The following is a 27,913-nucleotide window of genomic DNA, read 5'->3' on the forward strand; positions in this document are numbered from 1 at the left end:
AGCTCTACAAAGTGAAATTCCTCAACTCCAGACATCCCTCTGCCCAAAGAGGCTACTGGGCCATTCTGCAAAACGAGCTCCAAATTTGCATGAGGTAAAACCCTCTTTTATTCGAAGCTTCTCTCCACTCCCTTGTCACACCTTCCTCCTCTGAGATTCCTCCTCTGAGATTCCTGCCTCTGGGGACCTCCTACCCCCTGTGACCAGAACAGGACACTTTCTTTGGCTTGTCTTTCATGTTCACCTCAGACTTGCCCTGTTATATCCAGGTCAAGAAGGTCACAGTTGGGAATTTGTACTTGGTTCAGAACAACGGTAGAATATGTTTCCAAGGGCCTGAGCCATGGAGCTTGGATTCAAAAAATGTGTCCAGAGCCAGGAAAGGACGCCTAGGGAAAAAGCAGTAAGCCAAAGGTTTACTGCTTCTTACTTATAAGAAGAAGGGGAGATTTTTCCCTCTTGTTTCTCTCTCTCTCTCTCTCTCTCTTTTTTTTTTTTTTTTTTTTGAGACACCCTCTCGTTCTGTCACCAAGGCTGGACTATAGTGGCACGATCATAGCTCACTGCAGCCTCAAAATCCTGGTTTCAAGAGATCCTCCCACCTCAGCCACCCCAAAATACAGATTAGGGACAAAAGCTCTATTGAAGGGAGTTGAGGAGGCCGTGGCCTCAGAACTCCAGGCAGCTTTTGTTGAAGGGCAGCACATTCTGTGCCAGCAGCTGCTGAAGGACATGTGGGGAGAGGGTGGGTTTTTCCTCCTTTGCTTGTGGAGTGCTCCAACGTAGAGGGGGCAGTTGATGACTTTGAAGGGAGGAGGGATCATTGCAGGAGCAAAGCCCCTGAGAAGGTGGGAGGTATGGGATCCTGAGCTGAGGTGAGGAGCTGGCTTCAGTTAGGAGCACTGTATGCAGAAGGGCGGCAGAGAATGCCAGGGCAGGCACGGGTAGACCGGGCTTGGGAAGCTCTAAGAGTTCCCAGTGGATTGCTTCTGTCTTCTCGATGAATCCTTAGGGTAGGCCACTGAAATGGAAGAGGGTTCCTAGCATACTTGGGGAGTATGTTAGCAATGGATGTAGGATGACAGTGAAAGTGAGAAGCAATCTCTCTTGGTCATGGAGAAAGGTACAACAGTAAGTAAGGCATTTTTTTCTCATCAGTGCTCAGCTCCTGAAAGGCCGGGCGCCCATCCTTTACTGCACATCGTGGAGGGGCGCGGTCTTTCCTGAGGCCCAGGGCATGAAGGTGGGCAGGAGGAGATCCCTGAAGACATAGGGGTTCTGGCGGTGGCTTGGTCAGCCCCGGGGGGGGGGGGGGGGGGGCGTTGAGATCGCCAGAGAGGATTTATAGAGTAAGGGCTGCGGGGGTACGGGGTGTGTGTCACGTGGGAAGCGTGTGCAAAGGCTGGCTTGGGCACTTTGGGAGGCCGACGCGGGGGGATCACAAGGTTAGGAGTTCGATACCAGCCTGGCCAATATGGTGAAACCTCGCCTCTACTAAAAATACAAAAATCAGCCGGGCATGGTGGCGGGTGCCTGTTATCCCAGCTATGCGTGAGGCTGAGGCAACAGAATCGCTTGAACCTGGGAGGCGGAGGTTGCAGTGAGCCGAGATCGCGCCACTGCACGCCAGCCTGGGCGAGAGAGCGAGACTCCGTCTCAAAAAAAAAAAAAAAAAGCCTGGCTTGGTAGGAGGAGAATGGCCTGGGGACTGACACAAGTCTCGAACGTGGCGCGGCTGGGGCAGTCGCGTCCCTCAGCCGTCAGCTCCCAACAGCAGGGAAGGAAGCCCTGGCGGACCCCGGGAAGGAGACAGGAGCCAACCTCCTTGGGCGCCGAAGTGCAGGCCCTGAGCCCGTTAATCTTACGCCAGGAACGCCCCACGGGTTGCGTGTTCTGGAGCTACAGGAACTTCCTGCGCGGTTGCTGTGGTTGCGAGGGCGTGAAAAGTGGGGGTTACCGGCTCCGCAAGCACTTCCTGCTCGGCTGCTGTGGTTGCGGTAACGGGACTAGCGCGGTTGCTATGGTTGCGAGGGCGTGACGGGGGGGGGTTCCGGCGCCGCAGGGACTTCTTGCGTGGTTGCTGTGATTGCGAGGGCGGGATTAGGGGAAGTTTTGTGCAGTGGTTGGTCCCTCTTCACTGTTCGCCGGAGCAATTGCGGCCCGTACCATTCCCTTCTCGGGTCGTAGTTCTCCTCCCTTTAGCCTGCCCCAGCCGGGCTGGAGGTCGAAAAGCAGAGGAGAAGATGGAATTTCCTCTGCAGTTGGCGGCGTTCGGTTTTTGCGGCCGGCAGGTGGCAATATTGCGCCATGGAGCCGCCCTGCTCGCCTCCCGCCCCGCCCTTCGCGGGCGAAAAAAGGTCGCCGAACCTTTTCCGAGAGCAGAGGCTTTTTTTGTTTGTTTGTTTCCTTCCCTGGGGTCTGCGCCCGTAGGTCCCAGAGGCTAAGATTCCGCCCTTTGAGGGGCCCCCTCGCTAAAACTCAGAGCCTGTGGACAAAGCCTTTTTGGTTTTTAAATCGGCCTGTCTCCTGCGAGGCTGCCCGCTTCCTTTAGCAACCCTCATTCTGCTGCGCTGAATGCTGTCGTCCTTTTTTTTTTGAGACAGAGTCTCGCTCTGTCACCCAGGCTGGAGTGCAGTGGCGGGATCTCCGCTCACTGCAAGCTCCGCCTCCCAGGTTCATGCCATTCTCCTGCCTCAGCCTCCCGAATAGCTGGGACTACAGGCGCCCGCGACCGCGCCCGGCTAATTTTTTGTATTTTTAGTAGAGACGGGGTTTCATCTGTTAGCCAGGATGGTCTCGATCTGCTGACCTCGTGATCCACCCGCCTCGGCCTCCCAAAGTGCTGGGATTACAGGCGTGAGCCACCGGTCCCGGCCTGGTCTCATCCTTCTTTTCCCCCACGCCGTCCTGGCGCCTGTGAACCTTCATCAACGTTTTTTTTTTGGTTTTTTTTTTTTTTTTTTTTTTTTGAGACAGAGTCTCGCTTTGTTGCCCAGGTTGGGGTGCAGTGTTGCGAGGCTCACTGCAAGCTCCGCCACCTGAGTTCAAGCGATTCTCCTGCCTCAGCCTCTTGAGTAGCTGAAATTACAGGCAGATGCCACCACACCCGGCTAATTTTTGTATTTTTAGTACAGACGAGGTTTCACCATGTTGGCCAGGCCAGTCTCCTGACCTCAGGTGATCCGCCCGCCTCAGCCTCCCAAAGTGCTGGGATTACAAGCGTGAGCCACCGCGCCCGGCCCATCAATGTATTCTTTCATTAGGGACTGCGTTCAGCCTCACTGGAGAACATTGGGAGGTGAGATAACGCAGAATAAAGAAAACGAATGTTAGCCACCGTCCCATCACGCAGCGGTGGTCATTCATTATGCTTTGTGATATTTCCTTAAGAAGGTTTTTCATCCATAAAGGTGCATTTTGCACATACTGAGATTCCTACTTCCGTCGCGACTTCAACATCCTTTTTAAACTCAGTTTCACATTTTTGAAAAATTCTTTTTGTAACTTTCATGGTTTTGATTGAAATAATAATGCAAACGTTTTCTGGAACGTTGAAAGTTCCTGTAAAACTTGAGTGCACAATTCATTAACTCGATATCCAAAGACAGCTGTCACTGTGTTATGAGGGCAGGAGCTGTGGTATGTGTGTGTTCCAGTCTTTTGTCCTCAGCACCTGGAAGACTACTTAGAATTTACTAGGTGCCTAATAAACATTGTGAATTAAACTGATATTTACATTTCCAGTCAATTTTCCTTATATATGTAGAGTTAATCTTTTCATAGCCCTGGATTATAATATAGCACCGGTTTTCTACATGATTTTTTTGTTTCACATTTTGTAGTGAGCATTTGCCTTTGTCGTTAACATTTCTTAAATGTTTAATTGTCTTGCATCGGTCAGGTCAATTCACTTACAGAAGATAATTTTACTTGTTTATGATATTCAGGAAAGAATTCAGGGCTTTGCATGTAAAACACTCCTCTCCTTAATTCCATAAAAATCTCACTGAAGCCGGCCAGCACAGTGGCTCACGCCTGTAATCCCAGCACTTTGGGAGGCCGAGGCGGGCAGATCACCTGAGGTTGAGAGTTTGAGACCAGCCTGGCTAACATGTTGAAACCCCGTCTCTACTAAAAATACAGAATTAGCTGGGCGTGGAGGTGCGCGCCTGTAATCCCAGCAACTCTGGAGGCTGAGGCAGGAGAACCGCTTGAACCCAGGAGGTGGAGGTTGTAGTGAGCCAAGATCACACCACTGCACTCCTGCCTGGGCAAGAGTGAGACTCTGCCTCCAAAAATAATAATCTCACTGAAGCTTGAGTAAGTTGTAGCCTAGAATTGCCTTGATAGAGACGGATCTTTTATTCTGTTTTAATCAGCTTTCAATATATTGGCTGTCTTCCATAGGACACTGCCCTAGATCAAATCAATTCATAGAACTGAGATTCTGGATGGCATGCTAAGGTTATCTGGCCCAGTGGTAAGAAGCTACAGTCAGCTTAGCTTGCTGCACTGATATAGTCATGTAATGATGTACTGGGGGCATAAAGAAAAATGCACTAAATATGAACTTAGGGGCCTAATTCCCAACGTGTCATTGGAGTCAGGGACACCATCACTTGACTGGAAGCACCATATGTGAGCCAAGGCTTATCTGACTGCAGTGGTCTTTCTCCATGTCTAGCTAATACTTGTGAAGCTGCTTTAAGCATGCCTCAAATAACTGAAAAAAATCACATACTTCTTTCCAAAAAGGGGGAGGGGGCTCACCGTAAACAGTACTGTACACAAATAATCGGAGTTAATTTATGCAGACAGCTTCTTTACCATAAAGCTGCGGTTTGATTTGGACAAGAAGTTCTTCACTAATATTCACTTCCTCTCACAGGGCCTCATGCAGGGCCTTGGGTCAGGCCTCAAGAGAAGTTCCTTTCTATTAATAGTTCCTGCCCTGCCAGCCTTACCTATTTGACTGAGTCACTTTGCTCCTCTGGGCTTGCAGCAGCATCCAGGGAGGGGTGTGGTGAGAGTGCCCCTGTTCCCAGCACAACAGCTCCTCTTTTTTCTCTTATGCATTGGATTTTTTTTTTTCAAGAAACATGCTTTTACTTTAACAAAAACTGAAATCCACTGGTCTACATGATTTCTAAGATTTCCTCTGTGCTTAGTCACCCACACATGAAAGGAAGGAAGATTGGACAGAAATGAAGTTATGAAAATGAGTAAGTACAGCCATCCATAGGAGTAGCAGCCACTACCAAGCAATCGCTCTGCTTAGGTCTCCAGCACTGTCAAGTTACTCTACTGGCCCTTGGCTTAATCAAAAGACTATTTGAAGATAAACTTTTATCTTTTGTTAAAGCTAATATATTTTTGCTGCCTCATTAAATAGATTAGCCTGTTTCCTAACTAAATAGTTATATAAGGGCCGGGCACGGTGGCTCATGCCTGTAATCCTAGCAATTTGGGAGGCCGAGGCAGGTGGATCACATGGTCAGGAGTTCAAGACCAGCCTGGCTAAGATGGTGAAACCCTGTCTCAACTAAAACTACAAATAATTAGCCAGGCGCTGTGGCAGGCACCTGTAATCCCAGCTACTTGGGAGGCTGAGGCAGGAGAATCGCTTGAACTCGGGCGGCAGAGGTTGCAGTGAACCGAGATCGCACCACTGCACTCCAGCCTGGGTGACAGAGACTCTGTCTCAAAATAATAATAATAATAATAATAGGCATATAAGAGCATAGACTGTAGCATCACTGAAAACCAAACTCTATAGAAATTTGAGTCCTTTTTTTCAATTTAGTGAGTTTTTCAATATCTTTTCCAAATAGCAAAACACAGTTTTTCCTATATTTGTTTCCCAGTGGCATCTTAGGTTGTATTATTTTGGCACAGACACCCTTTGTTTGTATTTTAAAGATGTAGGGACCCCGTCTCTACAAAAAATTTTTTTAAAATTAGCCAGGTGTGGTTCCAGCTACTCAAGAGGCTGAAGTGGAAGGATTGCTTGAGCCCAGTAGTTTAAGGCTACAGTGAGCTGTGATCATGCCATGGCACTCCAGCTTGGGCAACAGAGTGAGATCTTGTCTCGAAAAAAAAGATATAAAGAAAGTCTTTACTCTCCCTAAAATTATGATTCCAGAGACTGTATTCTTATCTATTTCAAATCATATGGATAAGATTTATTGAGCATATACTATGTGTTGGGTACTATATTGAGTCCTTTACATGTACTATTAGTCTCATTGATCATAGAAATATTTGGAGTTTGTTATTGGTTACTATAATTATTTCTGGTTAACAGATGAGAAAACTGCTGCTTAAAGAGACATCAATGCTCAGGTGTGTGATGCTAAAGATGTTTGTATAATGTGAACCCTATGATGACTCAAGGGACAGATTTCCTCATATTTTTTTTTTTTTTTCTTTTTTTTGAGACAGAGTCTCACTCCATCACCCAGGCTGGAGTGCAGTGGGGTGATCTCAGCTTACTGCAACCTCCGCCTCCTGGGTTCAAGCATTTCTCCTGCCTCAACCTCCCGAGTAGCTGGGATTACAAGCGCACGCTACCACGCCCAGCTAATCTTTTGTATTTTAGTAGAGACAGGGGGCATGAGCCACTGTACCTGGCTTTTTTTTTTTTTTTTTTTGAGACAGGGTCTCTATCACCCAGGCTGGAGTGCAGTGGTGCAATAATGGTTCACTGCAGCCTCGACCTCCTGAGCTCAAGAGATCCTCCCACCACAGCGTCCCAAGTAGCTGGAATCATACCTGGCTTTTTTTTTTTTTTTTTGAGACGGAGTCTCGCTCTGTCACCAGGCTGCAGTGCAGTGACACGATCTTGGCTCACTGCAATCTCCGCCTCCCAGGTTCAACCGATTCTACTCCGTCAGCCTCCCGAGTAGCTAGGATTACAGGTGCGTGCCACCATACCCAGCTCATTTTTTCATATTTTTAGTAGAGACAGGTTTTCACCATATTGGCCAGGATAGTCTCGATCTCCTAACCTCGTGATCCACCTGCCTCAGCCTCCCAAAGTGCTGGGATTACAGGTGAGAGCCACCACGCCTGGCCATACCTGGCTAATTTTTAAAAATTAAAAACAAATCCCAGCACTTTGGGAGGCCAAGGTGGGAGGATCACTTGAGGTCAGGAGTTCGAGACCATCTGGGCCAAGATGGTGAAACCCCGTATCTACTAAAAATACAAAAATTGGCCAGGCATAGTGGCACGTGCCTGTAGTCCCAGCTACTCCGGAGGCTGAGGCGTGAGATTCGCTTGAACCCAGGAGACAGAGGTTGCAGTGAGCCGAGATTGCACCACTGCACTCCAGCCTGGGCAACAGAGTGAGACCCTATCTCAAAATAAATAAATTATTTTTCCAGTCCCTTCTCTTAGACAAGATGAACTCCTTTCATTGCCAGCATATTCTTTTTTGGAGAGAAAAAAAATTATAAGGATATATCATATTCAGGAATTGAGCCAAGAAGGCCTCCATAATGGATCTGAGGAGCAGTTTGTTATTTGGTCTTCTGTTCCTTAGTCGTAGCATGGATCATCCATTTGGACAGGAGAGTGCTGCTGGTCTTAACTAGATGTGATTGGATAGACTTCATGAGGAGTATTCCTATGAAAATAAAAAGAAAAATTATCACTATATCTTGGAAAAGCAGCGCATCCCCAGGACTGTATCCCTGTTGGGAATATTCAAGGGAAAAGGTCATATTCTCAGCCACCCAATGATAACCCAGAGGTCCCAGAGATCAGGACTAGGTGGCAATTCATCAAAAAGACATCAGAAAGGTGTTGGGGGATATATGTACAGCAGTCGTCTCTGACAACTGCACAAGCACATCCATCTCCTAGATCTGCCCGGATGATGGCTAATGCCAGTTGATGATGGACAACAGCCTCTGGAGTTCTTGCATTTCTTGAGTGATTGTGTTAATATTTTTCGTGACATCACTGGTGACTTGGTTGGCTTCATGAATGAGAGCATGGAAAACTCGGGCATTGGGTTGAGCTTCTTCAGTAACCCACAGAGCTGGTTTACCAGAAAAGCCTGCAACCTGAGACCTGTCCCTGTTGGGGGCGAACACATCTAAAACCATTCCAAGTCTTTTAGCTTCTTCAGACAGTTCCTGTTCATCTCCTGGAGAGAATGGCTGTTTTGCAGAGGGATGTTCTCACTCCTGACAATGGATTGTTCTGTGCAGGAGTGAGAGTTTTATTCTACTTCTGAAAAGGTGATAAGTTGTTAAAACTCTATGCAAATGTATAATCAGAAAGGGAGAAAGAGATGGGTAAGATAACATGACTATCCAATTGGCTGGTTAAAAAAAAAAAAGGTAGTGAACCCACAACAAAGTATGAACTGCTTCGGTATTCTCTGGGGGAGTGGGGGGAGCAATTGTCACAATTTATCATGTAACTTTCCTAGGTGCGGCTGGTGTTGGGGCTAAACCCAAGATACCCACTGCCCTCATTTGGGCTAATAACCTGGCCGGTTTCCTTTGCAGTAGCTTAGGCTCACAAATTTATGATTACAAACAAACACTTCCTTTGGATAAAAACAAGTTCATCTCCTTTGGTGCGTATCCTGGGTAGGGTGTGTTCATTTTGGAGAGTTGTCAGAGGTCCAGTTGGTATGGGAATATGCCTCAAATGGCAGCCGTACTGGTGGAGAGATTTCTTCCAGGGTAGGAAATGGAGGAGTTGTAAAATACAATTGACAGGAAAAGGTGAGCAGAGCCAATAGGTGACATTAGCTTCATAAGCCTGAGCAAGAAAATGAGAAAGATTTGAGGTATTGAGTAAGGGCAGAGGAGAAAAGGAGCAGGAAATGGGGAGAACAAGGAGAGGAAACAGAAATAGCAGAGTGAGGATACAAGTTGGTAGCAATAGTATAATTTTTGGCTAACAGGAAAACACCTTACAAAGTTTCTTAATTATAATTTCAGTAAAATGAGTAAGTAGAGATTCCCCAGATAGGAAATACAAATTCTAATGTTCTTAAAAGTCACAGTAAGAGCTGTTGCCTTAGAGCAAGGGAATTAAGGAAATTAAATGTTTTGTGATGCAGGGAGTTCTATAAAGTCCATCTGTAAATCTTCAAAAGGTCCCTGGAGCTGTGGTTCCTGTCCATGTCCCACATTTACAGTTTGTCCAGGATTATAAAGTGTTGCAGGTGGAACATACCCTGGGGACATCATCTGCTACTCAAATAAAATTCCCCACCACTGTTGGCCCAGAGGAGTTTTCAAGTTTGTTTACTGTGATGGATCATAGCCTACACATTTTTCATCAAGCTCCAATTCAGACTGGAGAGGGCAAACAGCAGTCTTGGTATCTCCATTGCCCATCTCATAGGAGGGAACATTGGGTTTCTTCCAATATCTTATTTTACTGTGGCAAAATATACATAACATAAAATTTACTATTTTAACCATTTTTAAGTATACAGTTCAGTTCCATTGAATACATTCATATTGTTCTGCAGGCACCACCACCATCCATCTCCAGAACTCTTTTCATCTTGCAAAACTGAAACTCTGTCCCCACTGAACCATAGCTCCATATTCCCCCCTCCTTCCAGCCCCTGGCAACTACCATTCTACTCCCTGTCTCTATGAATGTGACTACTCTAAATACCTCATATAAGTGAAATTGTATAATGTTTGTCTTTGTGACTGTCTTATTTCACTTAGTATGTCTTCAAGGTTTTTTAATGTTGTAGCATGTGTCAGAATGTCATTCCTTTTTTAAGGCTGAATAATACTCCATTGTATTTATATACCACATTTTGTGTATCTATTCATCTGTCAATGGACACTTGGGTTGCTTCCACATTTTGGCTATTGAGAATAATGCTGCTATGAAAATAGGTGTACAAATATCTGGTCATGTCCCTGACTGCAGTTCTTTTGGGTATATACCAATAAGTGGGATTGCTGGATTATATGGTAATTCTATGTTTAATTTTTTGAGGAACTGCCATTCTCCCTTATCTCTTTTATAGAATCGAATGCTTGTGACTGCAGTTTTCCCAAGGTATCACAGAAGTGGTCTGGAGGCTCTTCAAGGAGAACTACAAACCACTGCTGAAGGAAATAAGAGAGGACACAAACAAATGGAAAAACATTCCATGCTCATGGATAGGAAGAATAAATATCGTGAAAATGGCCTTACTGCCCAAAGTAATTTATAGATTCAATGCCATCCCCATCAAGCTACCACTGACTTTCTTCACAGAATTGGAAAAAAACTACTTTCAACTTCATATGGAATCAAAACAGAGCCCGCATAGCCAAGACAATCCTGGGCAAGAAGAACAAAGCTGGAGGCATCACACCACCTGACTTGAAAGTTTACTACAAGGCTACAGTAACCAAAACAGCATGGTACTGGTACCAGAACAGAGATATAGACTAGTGGAACAGAACGGAGGCCTCAGAAATAATACCACACATCTACCACATCTGATCTTTGACAAACCTGACACACACAAGCAATGGGGAAAACATTCCCTGTTTAATAAATGATGTTGGGAAAACTGGCTAGCCATATGCAGAAAACTGAAACTGGACCCCTTCCTTACACCTTATACAAAAATTAACACAAGATGGATCAAAGACTTAAACGTAAGACCTAGGACCATAAAAATCCTAGAAGAAAACCTGGGCAATACCATTAGGCATGGGCAAAGACTTCATGTCTAAAACATCAAAAGCAATGGCAACAAAAGGCAAAACTGGCAAATGGGATCTAATTAAAATAAAGAGCTTCTGCACAGCAAAAGAAACTATCATCAGAGTGAACAGGCAACCTACAGAATGGGACAAAATTTTTGCAATCTACCCATCTGACAAAGGGCTAATACCCAGAATCTACAAAGAACTTAAACAAATTTACAAGAAAAAAACAACCCCATAAAAAAATGGTCAAAGGGTATGAACTGACACTTCTCAAAAGAAGACATTTATGCAGCCAACAGACATATGAAAAAATGCTCATCATCACTGGTCATTAGAGAAATGCAAATCAAAACCACAATGAGATACAATCTCACGCCAGTTAGAATAGCGATCATTAAAAAGTCAGGAAACAACAGATGCTGGAGAGGATGTGGAGAAATAGGAACGCTTTTACACTGTCGGTGGGAGTGTAAATTAGTTCAACCATTGTGGAAGACAGTGTGGCGATTCTTCAAGGATCTAAAACTAGAAATACCATTTGACCCAGCAATCCCATTACTGGGCATATACCCAAAGGATTATAAATCATTCTACTATAAAGACACGTGCACACGTATGTTTATTGCGGCACTATACACAATAGCAAAGACTTGGAACAACCCAGATGTCCATCAATGATAGTCTTGATTAAGAAAACATGGCTCATATACACCACAGAATACTATGCAGCCATAAAAAAGGATGAGTTTGTGTCCTTTGCAGGGACATGGATGAAGCTGGAAACCATCATTCTCAGCAAACTATCACAAGATCAGAAAACCAAACACCACATATTCTCACTCATAAGTGGGAGCTGAAGAATGAGAACACATGGACACAGGGAGGGGAACATCACACACCGGTGCCTGTGGGGGGTGGGGGGATAGAGGAGGGATAACATTAGGAGAAATACCTAATGTAGGTGATGGGTTGATGGGTGCAGCGAACCACCATAGCATGTGTATACCTATGTAACAAAACTGCATGTTCTGCACATGTAGCCCAGAACTTAAATTATAATAAATAAATAAATAAGTGGTCTGGAGGAACCAGACCATCATTAGTTTGCTGAATATGAATGAGAGCGAATTGTTTAACATACCAGTCAAGGACTTTCCTTTTGTTTCACAGGTTTATTTCCCAGTAGGAGCTTTGACTACACTTACAGCCAATTCCTGGAGCAAGGTTTCTAGTAAAGCTCGACCTTGCTCACCATACTTAATATAAGAAGTACCAGCAGCAGGTAGGAAACCCTGTTGTTTCTGTAGAATACCGAAATTATAAACCACAGCATCGGCACACATGCTTGCCTAGCTGTGTTGTATTTGTAGAGGCCCTTGTGTTTCCCTTAGGTGAAGTTGAGGGCCATAAGACTGTGCATGCAGTTTTCTCCTCATTTATCATACTTTCTTCAAAATACTGAGCTAAGTGTTGTAACTCATGGATGGGTATGACCTGCCCACGTATTTTCTGCTTCTGAACAGCAGCTGATATTTCAGGCTTAGGGCCATTAACAAAAAAGGTGGAGAACTCCCTGGTGGCATCAGCATTAATGCCCAACCTCTAGCATTCCTGATAGTAGTATCTAATTGGTCTCTATAGTTAGAGACAGATTCATCCTACCTTTGTCAACAGGATTGGATTGTTCTCTAGTAATTGTGAGGGGGTAAACTTCAGGGATAGCCTTTAAAAGACACTATCCTATTTCTGGGGCTTTTACATATGCAGAGCAGGTGTTATTTCTAGGAGCATTACCTAAATCCTCATTTATGGTGGCCTTGTCAAACCATGCTCAGGGATCTCCTGGTCTTACTAAAAGGTGTGCTAAATGATACAGGTCAAGGAGCTCAGGCAGGTCAAGGAGCTCAGGGTGGCCAGGTGCAGTGGCTCACGCCTGTAATCCCAGCACTTTGGGAGGCCGAGGCAGGTGGATCACCTGATGTCAGGAGTTCGAGACCAGCCTGGCCAACATGGTAAAATCCTGTCTCTACTAAAAATACAAAAATTAGCTGGGTGTGGTGGTGGGCGCCTGTAATCCCAAGTACTCAGGAGGCTGAGGCAGGAGAATTGCTTGAACCCAGGAGGCAGAGGTTGCAGTGAGCCGAGATTGCACCATTGCACTCCAGCCTGGGCAACAAGAGTGAAACTCCATAAATAATAATAATAATCAGAGATAGTGAAAAATATATACGTACAAAAATATTCTTTACATTTTATGGAGGGAATATCTTTGAGGAATGTATCAATATGCTTTCCTCCTACACATTTCCTTGCATGAATTTCCCTAGTGATTAGTAGAGTGCATTTTCTACCAGAAGGCAAAAATGGGAAATGAAAGAACACATAGCAGCTATAACTAAATTTCAAGACTAGATTTTACTACATGCACTCTAAAAAAAAATCTGGCTTAAAAATCCGGTTGGGCGCCATGGCTCATGCCTGTAATCCTAACACTTTGGGAGGTTGAGGCAGGTGGATCGTTTGACGCCAGGAGTTCAAGACCAGCCTGGTCAACATTGTGAAACCCTGTCTCTAATAAAAAGACAAAAATCAGCCAGGCGTAATCCCAGCTACTCAGGAGGGTGAGGCACAAGAATCGCTTGAACCTGGGAGGCAGAGGTGCAGTGAGCCGAGATCATGCCACTGCACTCCAGGCTGGGAGACAGAGCGAGACTCCGTCTCAAAAAAAAAAAAAAAAAAAAAAATCTGTACCTACTACACACGTAATAGAAAATATTAGACACAACAACAGTAGTGTGACATCTACAACTGCCAGGATCCAAGCCAAGTACCTGTTGGGCTGTTTATGATGAACACTACCCCCTGAAGCAGATGCTGTTACCACCCTTAATCTACACTTGTGGAAACAGGCACACAGATGTGGAGTCAGTTGTCCCTGGTCTGTCAGACTCTATATTACACACTGGCTTGCAGAATGCTTTCCTGTCCCCAGTATAAGAATAAAAGACACACTGGGGAAGTGTTTAAAAGAGCCAGCAAAACATTTTTAAAAAATCATGGCAGTCACTGCTCACAGAAATAGTGCAAAATGGAAAGAAAAAATAAACCATGTAGGAAAATGTTCAAAGAGTAGGACCTAAGTATTATGAAATGATACCTTTTTTTTTTTTTTTTTTTGAGACAAGGCCCAGGTTGGAGTATAGTGGTGCAATCAAGGCTCACTGCAGCCCTGACCTCCTGGGCTCAAGCGACCCTCCCACTTCAGCCCCCTGTGGCTCCCAAAAGCTGGGACTATAGGTACACACCACCACAGCCTGCCAATTTTATTGTTTATGTTTTGTAGAGACAGGATCTCACTGTGTTGCCCAGGCTGGCCTCCAACTTGATCCTGGGATCAAGCAATCCTCCTGCCTTGGCCTCCCAAAGTGCTGGGATTACAGGCCTGAGCCACGACGCCTGGCCTATTTTTTTTTTTTTTAAATCACCTGGAAGACATTAGGCACTTGTATTTGTATTCATCAAATGTCTATATTGACAAGACAAAGCTAGGCACTGTTCTGGTAATGTGCTGAAAATACATTGGTGAGCAAAAACAAAGCAAAACAAATATAGTTCCTGTCCTTATAATGATCACTTTCTGATATTAACCTTTGAAATAGGGAGTCAGGGGTTATTTCTGTTGTCCAGCTTAATTGTTAAATTTTTTTTTTTGCTCTTCTATACTACTACTCTTCTATACTACTTCTATACTATATTTTTTATTCATGAATAAAAAATGTTCAAGTCTTTTTGAAATAATTTGTGGGACACCTTAATGCTAAATAGTTTAAAAATTTTTGAAAGAAATGATGCAAACATCAATCTCAGTATGTTTAAAATGTACCTTTATAGATGAAAAACCACTAAGGAAATAAAAAAATCTGATTACTGATGATGGCATGTTGATGGAACTGTGGATAGTTTTCTTCACTATATTTTATCTCTCAGTGCTATGAAAAGATTGTTTCTACACGTATAAAGAAAAATGACGGGAAATATAAATATTTTATTTCACAATGTTTATTAGGCACCCAGTAAATTCTAAGTGCCCTTGCAGGTACTGAGGACAAAAGACTGAAACACACACAGACCACAGCTCCTGCCCTCATAAGAGAATACGGTGACAGCTGTCTTTGGATCACGAGTTAATGAATTGTGCACTGGAGTTTTACAGGAACACTGAACATTCTAGAAAACGTTTGCATTATTTCAATCAAAACGACGAAAATCACAAAAACCGTTTTTCAAAAATGTGAAACCGAGTTTTAAAATAAGGATGTTGAAGTCGTGACGCCAAGTAGGAATGTATGTGGAAAATGCACCTTTATGGATGAAAAACCCTCTAACGAAGAAATTTCACAAAGCATAATGAATGGCCACCGCTGAGTGATAGGACGGTGGCTAATATTCGTTTTCTTTATTCTGCGTTATCTCGCCTCGCATGTTCTCCAGCAAGACTGAACGCCCTACCTAATGAAAGAATACAGTGATGAAGGCCCACGGATTCCAGGACGACGTGGGGGAAAGACCATTCAGAGCAGCAGAATAAGGGTTGCTAAGGGACGCGGGCAGGTCCGCGGGAGACAGGCCGATTTGAAAAGCAAAAAGGCTTTGTCCACCAGTGCTGAGTTTCAGCGAGGGACGCCCCCCGCCCCCCACCCCCGAAGGCGGCAACTTAGGCTCCAGGACCAGCCGGTTCACACGCCAGGGAAGGAGAAAAAAAAAAGACCTCTTCCCTCGGAAAAAGATGGGCAACGTTTTTTCGCTCGCGAAGGGCGGGGCGGAAGGCGAGGAGGGGGACTCCACAGTGCAACACTGCCACCTGCCGACCAGAGAAACCGAACACCACCAACCGCAGAGGAAATTCCATCTTCTCCTCTGCTTTTCGGCACCAAGCCCGGAGAGCGCCACTGGGGCAGGAAAGGAGAGCGACGAACAGAGAAGGGACTGGAAAGGGCCGCAATGGCTCCGGCGAACAGGGAAGAGGGACTCACCCCTGCACAAAAGCCTCCCCTAGTCCCGCCCTCGCAACCATAGCAACTGCGCAATAAGTTCCTGCGGCGCCAGACACCCCCCACTAGTCCCGCCCTCGGAACCATAGCATCCGCGCAGAAAGTTCCTGCGCCGCCGGAAAAACGCAGTCCGGAGGGCGGGGCTGGCCTAGGAATGACGAGCTCTGGGCCTGCGCGTCGGAGCCCGGGGAGGTCGGCTCGTCTCCTTATCGGGGTTCGCCGCATGCTTCCTTCCCTGCGGATGGGAGCTAACGGCTGAGGGACGCGACTGCCCAGCCGCCCCGCGTTCGAGACCTGTGCCAGTCCCAGAGCCATTCTCCTCCCACCCAGCCAGCCTTTGAACACGCTTCCCAAGGGGCACACCCCGTGTTCCCCGCAGCCCTTAATCCACCGATCCTCCCTGGCGATTTCAGCGCCCCCAGGGGCTGACCAGGCCACCGCCAGAACCTCTCCGTCCTCAGGGGTCTCCTCCTGCCCACCTAAGTCTCTTCTGCCAGCGGTCATGCCCTGGGCCTCAGGAAAGACCGCGCCCCTCCACGATGTGCAGTAAAGGATGGGCGCCCGGCCTTTCAGGAGCTGAGCACTGATGAGAAAAAAATGCCTTACTTACTGTTGTACCTTTCTCCATGACCAAGAGAGATTGCTTCTCACTTTCACTGTCATCCTACATCCATTGCTAACATACTCCCCAAGTATGCTAGGAACCCTCTTCCATTTCAGTGGCCTACCCTAAGGATTCATCGAGAAGACAGAAGCAATCCACTGGGAACTCTTAGAGCTTCCCAAGCCCGGTCTACCCGTGCCTGCCCTGGCATTCTCTGCCGCCCTTCTGCATACAGTGCTCCTAACTGAAGCCAGCTCCTCACCTCAGCTCAGGATCCCATACCTCCCACCTTCTCAGGGGCTTTGCTCCTGCAATGATCCCTCCTCCCTTCAAAGTCATCAACTGCCCCCTCTACGTTGGAGCACTCCACAAGCAAAGGAGGAAAAACCCACCCTCTCCCCACATGTCCTTCAGCAGCTGCTGGCACAGAATGTGCTGCCCTTCAACAAAAGCTGCCTGGAGTTCTGAGGCCACGGCCTCCTCAACTCCCTTCAATAGAGCTTTTGTCCCTAATCTGTATTTTGGGGTGGCTGAGGTGGGAGGATCTCTTGAAACCAGGATTTTGAGGCTGCAGTGAGCTATGATCGTGCCACTATAGTCCAGCCTTGGTGACAGAACGAGAGGGTGTCTCAAAAAAAAAAAAAAAAAAAAGAGAGAGAGAGAGAGAGAGAGAGAAACAAGAGGGAAAAATCTCCCCTTCTTCTTATAAGTAAGAAGCAGTAAACCTTTGGCTTACTGCTTTTTCCCTAGGCGTCCTTTCCTGGCTCTGGACACATTTTTTGAATCCAAGCTCCATGGCTCAGGCCCTTGGAAACATATTCTACCGTTGTTCTGAACCAAGTACAAATTCCCAACTGTGACCTTCTTGACCTGGATATAACAGGGCAAGTCTGAGGTGAACATGAAAGACAAGCCAAAGAAAGTGTCCTGTTCTGGTCACAGGGGGTAGGAGGTCCCCAGAGGCAGGAATCTCAGAGGAGGAATCTCAGAGGAGGAAGGTGTGACAAGGGAGTGGAGAGAAGCTTCGAATAAAAGAGGGTTTTACCTCATGCAAATTTGGAGCTCGTTTTGCAGAATGGCCCAGTAGCCTCTTTGGGCAGAGGGATGTCTGGAGTTGAGGAATTTCACTTTGTAGAGCTGATCTTGGTTCCTGCTGTTTTGGGAGACCTCAGTGCTCTACATTCTCTGAGAGGGGAATGTGGAAGTGGCTGATTCAAAACCCAGCGGTGCTACCATGAAGCAAGCATAAGCCAGATAGGAGCTAGGAGACCCTGCAGCTGAGGCTGTGGAGTGGACAGCACTGGTCAGGGGTCGGGGAGAGCATGAGGCCCAGACTCAGAAGGGTCCGCAGATGCCAGCACAGGTGGGCTGAGGTCAAGTCAGCCAGGGAGCACAAGGTCCTGATCAAGATGAGAGAGAGACAAAAATGCAAGTTATGCCAGCCTCACACATGGGTGAGCAGGGCAGCGTCGCCAGCAGGACCTGGGGACAAGAGTGAGCCTTCCCTCAGAAACCACCGAGGACACTGCAGTCAACATACAATGTCATAGGCCCCTTCCCACATCACCATGGAGACTCAAAAGCCATATATGCCCCTTCCCCATCTTGGACAAGAGTAGGGAGGTGGGGTGGCAATCCAAGAGACTGATCATTTTCGCCAAAACAGACTGAGCATTTATACAAATGGACCGGTTACATGACAGCATCAGATGACACCAGATTGGACGAAAATCCAGTGCGTTTGTTTCCCCTTACTATCCAGTCCAGAGGGTGGACAAGCAAGACAAATGTCAAATCAGTCAGAGAGAATAAATAAACCAGCGTGCTTGTGGGGTGTGAGGGGCTTGAGTGAGTTTGTGCTCTCTGCATACCATTCCCTGCGACTCCTCCTCTGCACACTGTCTTATCAGTCCACAGTAGCAAGGGAATGGGACATACTTGTCTTCCCTACTGTAACCCAGGACAATTTTAACCCCTCATAAGCAGACTCCCAAAACAGGACACAGAAAGAGCAGAGAATCTGACAGACACACAGAATAGAGAAGCTGTCGTTCCCCTCCCCATGCAAGGCCAGGCTTTACTGTCCTTTATTAAGACAGACCCCATTTCCCAGGGCCTGAGCCATGGAGCTTGGAGTCAAAAAATGTGTCCAGAGCCAGGAAAGGACGCCTAGAGAAAAAGCAGTAAGCCAAAGATTCTTATAAAAAGAAGGGTTTTTTTTCCCCCCTTCTTTTCTTTCTCTTTTTCTTTTTTTCTGTCACCTAGGATGGAGTATAGTTAGCATGACTGTAGCTCACTGCAGCCTCAAACTCCTGGGCTCAAGAGATCCTCCCACCTCAACCACCCCAGTAGCTGGGAGTACAATCTTGCACGACCACAGCCGGCTAATGTTTTTATTCATTGTAGAGATGAGGTCTCATTACGTTGCCCAGGCTGGTCTCCAACTCCTGGGCTCAAGCATCCTCCGGCCTCAGCCTCCCAAATGATTGGGATTACAGGTGTGTACCAGTGTACATGGCTGCCACCTCTTCTTTAATCATCTGAGATGATATTAACGCCCCATAAATAGACCCCCCCCCCCCAAACAGAGCACAGAAAGAGGAGAAAACCAGACACACACAGAGAGTGGAGCAGCCAATGAGAGTGTCACCGAGGTGAGCAGGGCCTCCTTGAGGGCCATCATTGACATCCCCAGCCACGCCGGGCTCCAGTGTTCTTTATTAAGATAGACCCCACTTCCCAGGGCCTGAGCCCTGGAGGGTGGAGTGAAAAAATGTTTCTACAGCCAGAGAATGACGCCTGGAGGAAATGCAGCAAGCCAGAATTTCTTATTAAAAGAAGGAGGGCTTTTTTCCTTCTTATTTCTTTCAAATGTACATAATGCCAGTTTCCTCCCAAGAGTTGACAGGTACAGGGGAGAACTTCAGTGGCTCCTGACAGACCCAAGAATTGTCTCCCATCGTTGTATCCTGGCAGAAACTCATTCTCCAAGGCAGAACCTCCTCATTTCTCACAGACGCCACGCGCCCTAGTGCACTGGCATGGCCCTTTGGGCAGGTCTCGCTTCTCCACCCCGGGGCGAGTCAGCTGTCTTGGGCCCCGTTGAGTGTTTTCATTTAATAATAAAACTCGGTTACTAATAGATGCAGCCGCCACAGTTAGGCAGCAAAAACAAAATCAGTAATAGCACTCTTACTTCACATGGAGCTGTAAGATTTAGAAAACATTTATATACGCATTGCCTGATTCGGTTTTGTGGGTTTTTTTTTTGATATAAGGTCTTGCTCTGTCACCCAGGATGGAGTGCAGTGGTGCAAACATAGATCACTACAGCCTTGAACTCGGCTCAAGCCATCCTCCCACCTCAGCCTCTCGAGTACCTGGAACTCCGAGGCCACGCCACCACTTCCAGATCCTGACTGGGCTCTTGACGCTGAGAAAATCATGACTTCTACAGCACTTCTTCACGCCCCAGCAGCGCTCTGAGGCCGAAGAGTCTGGCAAATGCACACCAGGAACCAGACCCAGAGAGGCCCCCGGGGCCCTTGTGTCTCATCCTGGGATCTCTAAAGGGGTCAATTTGGAGGAAGGGCATGCTTCTCCTCTTGTCACATTCATGCCCCATGTGGTCCCCTTTTCTTACAGGGGGTACCGCCCAGGTAGACACCCGGAGACCGCCCCCCCCCCACCCCCCCCCACCGCCCACAGAGAGTTTAAGGAGCTTTGCAATGACGGGTTTCCCTGACAAAGACCTTCAGTTCCCGATGGCACCTGGGCTGTGGCCAGGTAGTGATGGCCGGAATCTTTCTTGCATTGCACCCTGCTCCTTCAACTGGGGAACATACCCCACCATTATTTATGGCGGCCTGGTACAGGTGGCTCGCTGCAAGATATCTGAACCTCCAGACTCGGGGCTCTCCTTGCATTTGCAAAGAATACTGGAACACGGGGCCCCTCGCAGTTCCCATGGAGAACTCCCAGGGGAGTTCTGTTGTGTCACCCTGTGGCTAAGTCTCTCTGATCCTCCCTTGAAGGGCCCAAAAGCACAGCCTCCTCACCACGAGGGATAACACTTTGAGGCCGCTCTCACGATAGGGCTTAGGTTTACAGAGGCTGGAAATCCATCCTGGCCAGGGCCACAGACACGAACAACCTCTTCTGGCTTCTGATGGCTCCTCGTGCTTCTATGGTCCCAAACAAAGAAACCTCTTCACACCAGGCATTCGGTGTGAATCTCCAGACCAAGTGCCCAGCCCCTTCCATCACCCCAACTCCAAGCCCCATAGGTCCACCACTCTCATCACAAGACTGCTCTGTGCTCCCCCAGCGGGACTCCTCCTCCCTCTTGCGACCTTTGCCCTGGACACTCCTCATTCTGTAGGTGACCCTGGGTGCCCACATGGCCACCCAGACTTGGTTCCGTCCTTCTCCGCTTGTGTGCTGATGGATTCCTGCATCACGAACTCCACCAGGAAAATCCCAGCTGAGCCCCAGAGCCCCCACAGGGCATGGTTTCAGGAGCATGTCCACTCAGATATCCCACAAGCCCAACAAATCAGCGGGTGACCCCCAACTGTGTCCCTTGTCTCATGGGTTGGCACCGCCATCCACTCAGTTCCTGAACCCCAGAACCTAGGAATACTGCCAGGTTGGCTGCAGATCACCCCGTGACTCTGCTGCAAGGCTCTGGAAAAAGCCAACCATGACCTCCACATTGCCACAGATGAGCAAAGAGTCTCCCGTGAAGGCTTCGTATTGGCAGAGGCTCTCTACAGGCACCCGAGTGGAGGCCCAGACCCTGGCTGGGGTGGCCCCCACAGGGAAGGCCAAAGAGCAGACCCGGGCCCTGTAATATATCTCAGAGACCGAAATGCTCATCTCCTCCGAGAACTCAACAGATAACCTCCAAATCCCTAAATCGGGACATGGCAGTAGGAGCCCATCATTTAGAGACACAGAGGTTAATATTCAGAAGAAATAGCTGAAGAAAATAAAGAGAAGTTTGCGGAGGTGGGTCTCCACGGGTGCACATGAAACAAGGGACTGCTGAATTGTATTTTTCATCGTACATTTCCTAGTCCTCTATGGCCCTTTAAGCAGAAGGATTCATCTGATATCACTAATTATAATAACATGTGAAAAATGCATCTCAACACAATAAGTAAGCCTGGGAGCTGATTCATCCACATCGGCTAATACAAATCTGAGCCATCTCTAGATTCAAGGAATGACTGTGCAATGTCTCGTGAACGTATCTATGCAGTGTTTTACTCACCTTGAAAATAACTACCATATGATCCAGTAATCTCACTTCTGGGTATTTATAGTCCAGATACTCCCCATGTTCTTTGCAGCACTATTCATAATAACCAAGATATAAAACAACCTAAGTGTTCATTGATGGATGAATAAAGAAAATGTGGTAGATAAATACAATGGAATATTATTCAGCCTTAAAAAGAAGGAAATTCTGACATTTGTGACCACGTGGATGGACCTTGAGAACATTATGCTAAGTGAATATGCCAGACACAGACTGTGTGACCTCACTTATATGTGGAATCTAAAATAGTTAAACTTATATAAACAGAGAGTAGAATGGTGGTTGCCAGGGGCTGGTTGGGGCAGGGAGTGGAGGGTTGATGGTCAAAGTTGCAAAGTTTCAGTTATGCAAGATAAAGAAGTTCTAGAGATCTACTACATGGCATAATGCCTATAGCTAAAAACACTGTATTGTATACTTCAAATTTACTAAAAGAGTAGATCTCTGGCTAAATGTTCTTACCACACACACACACACAAATAATAATCATAATAATAATAATAGTAATAAAAAAGAGGGTGTGTGGAAAGTTAAAAAAAAGAAAAAAAAAGAAAATAACTCGAGCATAGGAGACCCTCACCAGAAACAACAATAAATTTCACTGGCAAATGCAGCATGTTAACGTGAAAATTTTGATTTCAGGAATATAGAAGAAGGTGAGCACAGTGTCAGCTGTAAAACACGCACTCACATTACTTTGAATGTTTTTGACCTTTCCTCAGCCCGGGAAATCTATTAGCCCTAGAAACTGCCAGCATAGCAGGGAGCAAAGACGTCCTGCTTTCCCTTTGGCGAGGGACCTTGTGTTTCAGATATGCTTTACTTCCTATGAGGATGGTTCCGTTTCTGCAGCTGCCACCTCGTCTTTCATAAGAGGAGTTATAAAATGATACTCATGCTGGGGCCACATTCCAGACCTGCTAAGTCAGACTCTCTGGGGATGGGGTCCGGCATCTGCTCTTGGACAAATGCTCCACGAGAGACCTGATGCACAGCTGACGCTGAGAGACATAAGCACACACTCCCTTTCACCTGCCCTGATTTTTAAATATAACCTTGGACTTCATAGCCTTGTTTGTAGTTAATGAATTGGAAAAAAAAAAGTAGGGGTTGCCTTCTCTTTCAAGAGCATCTTTTGACATATTTATTCTACAGCCACGTCTAGAGCAATTTCAAGGACTTAGGAGGGTGGTTATGCCACAGCTTTCCCTTTCCGACCTGATGCTCGGCAGGCCCAGGAGAGGGAGAAGAGCCTTGCAGGTGGAAAGGGGTCGAGCATTCTGTTGTCTTGGTAACCGTGCTGCCACTCATCCCATTGGGGTGCTCAGCTCCGGCAGGGGCCCTGTGGGTGAGACACCACCCCTCCCCACTCTGGCTATCTTCCTGTGCTCAGAGGTCGAAGCTAAGGGCTGAGGCTGGTTACCAGGGAAACTGAAGCCAGGTCCTTGAGATTGGTGAACAGAAAAACCGGCAGTGGAATTCAGGACGTAGCACGGATTATGGGAGCCAGCCCACAGACAGAGGATTGACAGTCACTAGTGCATGCACCCACAGGGTGCCTGCGCAGGAACGCGCGCACACCGCACACAGACACACACGTAGACATGTGCACTCACCAGCACTCCCTCTGCCCAGGTGTGCACAGTCTATCTGGCTGGAGCATCAAGTGCACGTGGAGGGGCCAGGCGACCAGGCAGGACATGTAGGCAGGACGCGGAACAGGGAAAGAGAGGGGATGTTGCTTACTGTTGTAGAAAAAAATGACTGCATACTCTTTCCTCCGTGACTTACGGTCACACTTGCACTACATTTTTTAAATGGCTTTACTAAGGTATAATTTGCTTGCCACAAACTTCACGTACCTAAAGGGAATAACACAGTGAGTTTTAGTAAATTCACACAGTTTTGCAGCCCTCACCACTATCCAGTTTCAGAATACTTCCATCACCCCAGAAAGATCGCTGGTACCCACTAGCAGCAGTCAATCCCCATTACTTTACCTCCAGGCCCACCCAGGCAACTAGTAAGCTCCTTTAGAGCTGCCTCTCTGGGCATTTCCTATAAACTGACTTGTGCAATAAGTGGTCTTCTGTGTCTGACATCTGTCAATTAGCATAATGTCTTGGAGGCTCAAACGTGCATCAGCAGTGTGTTCTTTGTCACGGCTCAGTAACATTCGGCTGTACGGATATACCACTTCTTTATCCCTTTACTGGTTGGTAGACACTTGGCTTGTTTCCATCTGGGGCCTTCCTGCAAAATGCTGCAGTGAACATCTGAGCACATGTCTTTGTGTAGACATGATTTTATCACTAATGGGTGTCAGATATTGTCAAATACTTTTCTCTGTCTATGAAGATGATGATATAGTTCCTGTCCTCTATTAACAGGGTGGATTACCTTAACTGAAATTTGAATGTTAAGCCAATCTTGCATTCCTAGAATAAATGTCACTTGGTCATGTTGCATGACCCACTGTATGTGTCGCTGGATTGGGGTTTGTTAATATTTTGTTGGGGATTTTTGCACGCATATTCATGATGGATATTGGTTTATGGTATTCTTCTGCTGTCTCTGGCACTATTATTATTATTACTATTTTATTATTGTTTTTGAGACAAGTCTTGCTCTGTCACCCAGGCTGGAGTGCAGTGGTGCGATCTGAGCTCACTGCAACCTCTGCCTCCCAGGTTCATGCAATTCTCCTGCCTCCGCCTCCCGAGTAGCTGGGAATACAGGTGCCCACCAGTATACTCAGCTAATTTTTGTATTTTTAGTAGAGTCGGGGTTTCACCATGTTGGCCAGGCTGGTCACAAACTCCTGACCTCAGGTGGTCCGCCCACCTCAGACTCCCAACATGTTGGGATTCCAGGCGTGAGCCACCACGCCCAGCTTCTATCTGCCTTTAGTAGCAGGGTAAAATACAATTTTCAAAGGATAAGTTGGGAAATGTTCCCTCCTCTGTAGTCTGAAAGAATCTGTGAAGGGTTGGTATTATGTATTTTGTAAATGTTGGATAGACTTCACCAATGAGGCAGTGGAGCCTAGACTGTCCCTAGTGGGAAGATTTTTAATGTAGTCTTTCTATTTCCTTACATTCTCCGGGTCTACTCAGATGTCCCACGTGATCACTGCATTTGCACCTTTCTCTGTCCCAATCCTCTCTAGCCTGCTGGTGCCTTTGGTTTGGTCTCTACTCTAAAATGTCGCATGCTGGACACCTGTGGACATCACGGGACTGCAGATCCTAGTCTATAACTTGGGATACTATGGTGTCTCAGACACGACCCCCAAGTCCCATCCACCCCCCATACACAGGTACAGGGACAAAGACCTGGAGGTGAGGATGTGGAGGGTGTGCCGAGTGCCTCAGTTACCTCCACCCACCCATCTTCCATGCCTGTTCCTGGCGACCCTGTGGCATTGTGCATCTGTGACCTCCCTGAGCAAGCCCCTGATGCCTGCTTTTTCCAACTCAGATCCTTCTCACTCCTTTCATCTCCTGAGACTGGGACCACATGGGATCAACCACCTGTTCTCTGACACAACGATGCGTATCTGCTAGCGTTTCAATATTTGTGTTTCCTCCAAAACTCACAGTGAAATTAATCCCCACTGCAACAGTGTTGGGAGGTGTGGAATAACAGCAGGTGTTTAGGCCATCACGGCAGAGCCCTCGTGAGTGAATGAATGCTGCTATGAAAAGAGCTTGCAGAAGTGAGTTTGCTCTCTCTTTTCCTCTTCTGCTATGTGAGGACATAACATTCTCCCCGGCTTGTCCTTCCACCTTTTGCCACGTGAGGAAACACCAAGAAGACTCTTGCCAGATACCAGATACTGGTACCTTTGTTTTGGACTTCCCAGCATCCAGGGTCGCGAGAAATAAATTTGTTTCCATTACAAATTGCCAGCTGTCTTGGTCCATTTTGCTTTGCTATAACAGAATACCTGAGACTCAGTAATTTCTAAAGAAAACTGGAGGCCAGGCACGGTGGCTCATGCCTGTTAATCCCAGCATTCTGGGAGGCCAAGGTAGGAGGATCACCTTCAGGCCTGAAGTTTGAGATGTGCCTGGGCAACACGGCCAGACACTATCTCTACAAAACATTTAAAAATTAGCCTGGCATGGCAGTACATCCTTGAGCTACTTGGGAGGCTCAGGTGGGAGGATCCCACCTGAGTTCAAGGCTGTAGTGAGCCATGATCGTGCCACTCCACTCTCGTCGGCAACAGAGCATCACCCTGTCTCTTAAAAAAAATTAAAATAAATAAATTTTTTAAAAAGAAAAAGTTGGTTTATCTGGCTCACAATTCTGGTGGCTGAAACATTCATTTTTGGGCAACTGCATCTGGTGAGGGCCTCGGGCTGCTTCAACTCATGGTGGAAAGTGGAAGGGGAGCTGGCGTGTGCAACGAGATCACATGGAAAGAAGGAAGGGAGAGAGAATCCAAGGAGGCCAGAATCTTGTGAACAATCCACTCTCCTGCGAACTAATCCATACCTGTGAGAGTTAAGAACTCAGCCCAACAGGATGGCATCACAGGACACTGACTCATTCATGAGGGATCCCCACCATGACCCAAACACCTCCCACTAGGACCCACCTCCCAACACTGCAGCACTGAGGATTCAACTTCAACCTGACTCTTGGTGGGGATAAACACACCGTATCCAATCCAGAGCACCCAGCCTGTTGTATTTCATGATATAGTGGAAGGACACAGACTAAGATGGGGTCGGATCTCTCTCCCTGATGAATCGCTCAATCCCCCGGAGCGGGGCTACCTCTGCAACTCCTCCTCACCTCCCCACCACGACAGTCGATGTAGCCCAGAAGGGAGAGAGGCAAGGTGAGAAAATGGAAACCCTGATGATTGCTGAAATGATGACTGTCACTGGCAGCACGGACCTGGTGTGCTTGCTGAGCTGACTGAGAAGGTCCGCAGAGAGCATTTGAGTGGTTGGGGAGTGAGACAAAGGCATGCATCTCTGGCCACCACTTTAGGACCTGCACAAACTCTCCACAAGGTGGGGATGATTGTACCTGGCCCACGGCACTGTGTGGAGGATTCAGCAATGGATCTCACCAAGACTTGGTGCTACCAGCTATGAAATGAGCACCAAAGCCCGGCTCTAGGCACTTCACCCACAGCCTTCACAGAGGTGAACTGCTGAAGGGGGGCCAGCTCCGATCCCAGCCTGCCTAGGTTCGGGTGCTAGTTCTACCTCTTACTGCCTGTGCCACCGTGGGCTAGTTCCCTAACTTCTCTGGTGTTCTGCTTTCGAAGTTCATAAAGCGGAACTGAAAATGTTGCTAGAGGATGGGTGTGTGGGAGTGGAGGAAGGCAGCTGACATGTGGAAATGGGGAAAATACCATCAGAACCCTAGGAAACATCAGCCAAAGGGCAACGCCTCGAACCCCTTTGAAACCCTCCCGGATTCACTGGTCTCCATTTAGGCCTTTGTGTTTCAAGAAGGAATAGCCCTGCTTTTTTTTCCCTTCTCCCCTGGAGCTAGGTCAGTTCAACTGTCGACTCTCTCATGAGATCTCAGCATCAGAATCTAAGACACTTACTTACCTGTTTTCAAGCCACTTCTGTCGGCAGGAGATGCGTAGACTTTTGCAGCAAGACAGCTCTGGGGACTACCTAAAACAGACCGACACAAAGCAGAATTTGTTTTCGGTTCAGAGGAGTCACACGGGTACTGGCTGGGTTCACATCTCAGGATTCTGCAGAGGTTAAAAAAACAGGTAGATTTAGTCATTTGTGCCTCCTAAAATTAAAAGACACACATGTCTAAATCCCAATAAGATGTTGGAAGAACCCAAGGATGCTCTGGTTCTCACAAAGCAGGTGCAAACTGCTGCTCAGTTTCACCCACCCGGGCCCACCACACAACAAGCAATGGCGCCGCAGCCCCTAAGCCAGGGCACCAGCACCAATGCGCAGGGCTCTCACCGTGGGCGGCGGACTCTGCTTCCACGTCTCCTGTGCACAGGAAGCCTCTCTTCGAAGCCATGGCCCTGCCTCGCTGGTCTGGATGCTGGTCCCGCTGCAGGGCTCAAACAGTGACTGGGCTGTGTTCTCTGGTGCCCTCCCTCCCCCGTTCCCAGTCTCCACAGCGCAGAGCTTCCCTCAATAAACCCGGATCCCCTGCTGGGAGATTTCAAGGTAGCCAGCTCAGATCTAATGAGAAACAAACCAATACTGAGGAACAAACCTGAATTCTACACCCA

At 47.1% G+C, this 27,913-nt stretch overlaps 2 long non-coding RNA genes across 2 annotated transcripts; one reads left to right on the top strand and one right to left on the bottom strand.

Annotated features, from left to right (window-relative positions):
* Positions 1–518: 518 nt before the first annotated feature.
* On the top strand, positions 519–13,723 carry LOC129052938 (uncharacterized). The gene is made up of 2 exons (XR_008518073.2): positions 519–1,997; positions 10,019–13,723. It is a non-coding gene; the product is annotated as an uncharacterized LOC129052938 (long non-coding RNA).
* LOC134760928 (uncharacterized) lies at positions 6,382–17,040 on the bottom strand. Its single transcript, XR_010139056.1, has 2 exons — positions 16,356–17,040; positions 6,382–7,627 (listed from the first exon to the last, which is right to left on the bottom strand). It is a non-coding gene; the product is annotated as an uncharacterized LOC134760928 (long non-coding RNA).
* Positions 17,041–27,913: the final 10,873 nt, after the last annotated feature.

The sequence above is a fragment of the Pongo abelii genome, chromosome X (genome assembly GCF_028885655.2).
Source record: "Pongo abelii isolate AG06213 chromosome X, NHGRI_mPonAbe1-v2.0_pri, whole genome shotgun sequence".
Lineage (NCBI taxonomy): Eukaryota > Metazoa > Chordata > Mammalia > Primates > Hominidae > Pongo > Pongo abelii.